Here is a 4,127-nt window from a genome sequence, read left to right as displayed (position 1 = left end):
CTGTACTCTACTCTGCTCTACTCTACTTTCCTCTAATGCACTCTATTGTGCTCTACTCTATTGTACTCAGCTCTACTGTACTCTATTCTACTGTACTCTACTGTACTCTACTGTATTCTACACTACTCCACTGTACAATACTCTACTGTACTCTAATCTGCTGTACTCTATTGTGCTCTACTCTACTCTACTCTATTGTACTCTAATGTACGCAACTCTAATCTACTATACTCTACTGTACTGTACTGTACAATACTCTACTCTACTGTACTGTACAATACAATACTCTACACTACTCTACTGTACTCTACTGTACTCTACTCTACACCACTCGACTGTACTCTACTGTACTCCACACTACTCTACTGTACTCTACTGTACTCTACACTACTCTACTGTATTGTACTGTACAATACTCTACTGTACTCTACACTGCTCTACTGTACTCTACTGTACTCCACTCTACAATACTATACTGTACTCTACTGTACTCTGCTATACTGTTCTGTACTCTACTGTACTCTACTATACTGTACTGTACTGTACTGTACTCTACTCTACTCTACTGTACTCTACTCTACTGTACTCTACTGTACTCTACTGTACTGTACTGTACTGTACTGTACTGTACTCTACTCTACTGTACTCTACTCTACTCTACTGTACTCTACTGTACTCTACTGTACTCTACTGTACTGTACTCTACTGTACTGTACTGTACTGTACTGTACTGTACTGTACTGTACTCTGCTATACTGTTCTGTACTCTACTCTACTCTACTCTACTGTACTGTACTGTACTGTACTGTACTGTACTCTACTGTACTCTACTCTACTGTACTCTACTGTACTCTACTGTACTGTACTGTACTCTACTCTACTGTACTCTACTCTACTGTACTCTACTCTACTGTACTGTACTCTACTCTACTGTACTCTACTCTACTGTACTCTACTCTACTGTACTGTACTCTACTGTACTCTACTCTACTGTACTGTACTCTACTCTACTCTACTCTACTGTGAGCTGCATGGTTAGATGTTTATGCTTTTAGAATGGTGCTGTCACTGGCCTGAAGTTGTTTAAAAGATGACATGCCCACTAAAGTCAACGGATGAGTTTAGAGAATAGTAAATCAGTCCCTAAATAGTAACATCACAGGTCTCTCTTTCTCTCTCTCATCGTCTCTCTTCTCTCTCCCCCATCTCTCTCGCTCTTTCTGTCTCTCTCTCTCTCCCCTCCGGTCCTCTCTCTCTGTGCTCTCTCTCCATCCCACATCTCATCGCTCAGCCCTCTCGCTCTTCTGTCTGTCTCTGCTGTCTCTCTCTCTCTCTCTCTCTTCTCTCTTCTCCTCTCTCTCTCTCTCATTCACTCTCTCCCCTCTCTCTCTCTCTCCCTCTCTCTCTCTGTCTCTCTCTCCTCACATCTCTCTTCGCTCGTCGCTCTTTCTGTCTGTCTGTCTCTGTCTCTCTCTCTCTCTCTCATTTCTCTCTCTCTGCTCTCTCCCGTCCTCTCTCTCCTCCGCTGTCTCTCCATTTCTTCTCTTTTTCTCTCTCTCTCGTCTCTCTCTCTCTCATCTATCCCCGCTCTCTTCTCTCTCTCTCTCTCTCTCTCGCGTCTCTCTCTCTCGTTCGTCACTCTATCCCAATGTTCAAATCTTTTCTGTTTCTCTGAAGTGTTATCAATTCATCAGTGAAATTGGCTCCTTGATTTGTATTCTTTTTCCATCAAAAAAACCACCGTTGAGTGGTTCAATTTGGCATTTCTTAGACCTCAAATAAAGTAATTGAGGATAGCCCAGCCAGGCTATAAGCCTTCAGTGTAAAGAAATATTAGAGAGAGGGGAGTAGGGTTAGTCCATCAACGTGGTGGCCTCCAGCCGGAAATAGGAAAAGGAACAGGGCCTGGTCAGGACTGAAATCAAAGCTGTAAGGTATCAGGAGAAACTGGACAATTGGTTGGAGGGCCGTTTATGCGAGAAGGGGACTTGTAGGGGTGGGACCATAGGTATCTATTTAAGAGAGGGGACTTGTAGGGGCTGGGACTTATAAGGACTTATTTAGAGAGGGGTTGTAGGGGCTGGGACCATAGGATCTTATTTAGAGAGGGGACTTGTTAGGGGCTTGGGACCATAGGAATCTCTTTAGAGAGGGGCTTGTGTAGGGAATGGGACCATAGGATCTATTTAGAGAGTGAGACGCTTGTAGTGGCTGGGTGGGACCATAGGATCTATTTGAGAGCGGAGACTTGTAAGGGGCTGGGACTCATAGAGGATTCTTTAGAGAGGCATTGTATTAGGGGGCTCGGACCATAGGACTCTATTAGAGAGGAGACTTGTAGGGGCTGGGACCATAGGATCTCTTTAGAGGAGGGACTTGTACGGGAATGGGCCATAGATCTATTTAGAAGAGGGGACTTGAGGGGTGGACCATAGGATCTATTTAGAGAGGGGACTTGTAGGGAAGGGACCATAGGAATCTATTTAAGAGAGGGGCTGTAGGGCTGGGACCATAGATCTATTGGAGAGGAGACAGTTGGTAGGAGGCTGGGACCATAGGATCTATTTGAAGAGGGGACTTGTAGGGGCTGGGACCATAGGATCTATTTAGAGAGGGGACTTGTAAGGGGCTGGGACAGCATAGGATCTCTTTAGAAGAGGGGAACTTGTAAGGGGTTGGGACCATAGGATCTCTTTAGAGAGGGGACCTTGTAGGGGCATGGATCATATAGGATCTGATTTAGAGAGAGCCTTGTAGGGGGCTGGGAAGCTAGGATCTATTTAGAGAGGGGACCCTTGTAGGGGCTGGGACAATAGGATTCTTTAGAGAGGGGGGGACTTGTAGGGGCTGGGACCATAGGATTATTAAGAGAGGGGACATTGTGGGCTGGACCATAGATCATATTTAGAGAGGGGACCTTGTACGGGGCTGGTGACCATAAGAGATCTCTTTAGAGAGGGGACTTGTAGGGCTGGGACCATAGGATCTATTTTAGAGAGGGGGACTTGTAGGGGGTGGGACGCATAGGATTCTTAGAGAGGGGACTTGTGGGCTGGGACCATAGGATCCTCTTTAGAGAGGAGAACTTGTGGGGCTGGGACGCATAGGATTATTTAGAGAGGGGACTTGTAGGGGCTGGGACCCTGTAGGATCTATTTAGAGAGGGGACTTGTGGGGCTGGAACTACAGGATCTCTTTAGAGGGGGGACTTGTAGGGGCTGGGACATAGACTATTTAGAGGAGGGGACTCTGTCGGGGCTGGGACATAGGATCTATTTAGAGAGGGGACTTGTAGGGGCTGGGACCAAGGATTATTTAGAGAGGGGACTTGTAGGGGCTTGGGACGCATAGGATCTATTTAGAGGAGGGGACTTGTGTAGGGGCTGGGGCACCATAGGATCTATTTAGAGGAGGGGACTTTGTCAGGGGCTGGGACATAGGAATCTATTTAGAGAGCGGGACTTGTAGGGGCTGGAGACATAGTGATCATATTTAGAGAGGGATTGTAGGGCTGGACCATAGGATTCTCTTTAGCAGAGGGGACTGTAGGGGCTGGACACCTAGGATTCCTTTAGAGAGGGGACTTGTAGGGGCTGGGACCATAGGGATCTATTTATAGAGAGGAGGATCTATTTTAGAGAGGGGACTTGTAGGGGCTGGGATCATACGGATCTTATTTAGATGAGGGGACTGGTAGGGGGCTGGGACGAATAGATCTCTTATGAGAGGGGACTTGTAGGGCCTGGACCATAGGATAATATTTAGAGAGAGAGCTTGTAGGCGGCTGGGACATAGGATCTATTTAGAGAGGAGACTTGTATAGGGGCTGGACATAGGATGCTCATTTGAGAAGGATGTACTTGTACGGGGCTGGGATCATAGACTCTATTTAGAGAGGGATTGTAGGGGCTGGGGACCATAGGCATTCTTTAGAGAGGGGACTTGTAGGGGCTTGGGACCATTAGGATCTCTTTAGAGGAGGCAGACTTATAGGGGATGGACCATAGGAATCTATTTAGAGAGGGGACTTGTAGGGGCTGGGCACCATAGGACTCTATTTAGAGACGAGGGACTTGTAGGGGCTGGGACAGTAGGACTCTTTCCAGAGAGGGGACTTATAGGGGCTG

General features: G+C 46.8%; 1 long non-coding RNA gene across 1 annotated transcript; it reads right to left on the bottom strand.

Annotated features, from left to right (window-relative positions):
- Positions 1 to 2,550: 2,550 nt before the first annotated feature.
- On the bottom strand, positions 2,551 to 2,862 carry LOC139026685 (uncharacterized). The gene is made up of 3 exons (XR_011478587.1): positions 2,839 to 2,862; positions 2,666 to 2,707; positions 2,551 to 2,618 (listed from the first exon to the last, which is right to left on the bottom strand). It is a non-coding gene; the product is annotated as an uncharacterized lncRNA (long non-coding RNA).
- Positions 2,863 to 4,127: the final 1,265 nt, after the last annotated feature.

This window comes from Salvelinus sp. IW2-2015, unplaced genomic scaffold (genome assembly GCF_002910315.2).
Source record: "Salvelinus sp. IW2-2015 unplaced genomic scaffold, ASM291031v2 Un_scaffold5479, whole genome shotgun sequence".
Classification (NCBI taxonomy): Eukaryota; Metazoa; Chordata; class Actinopteri; order Salmoniformes; family Salmonidae; genus Salvelinus; species Salvelinus sp. IW2-2015.
Note: the sequence above shows the minus strand (reverse complement) of the source record. Positions and strands in the feature narration are given on the sequence as shown.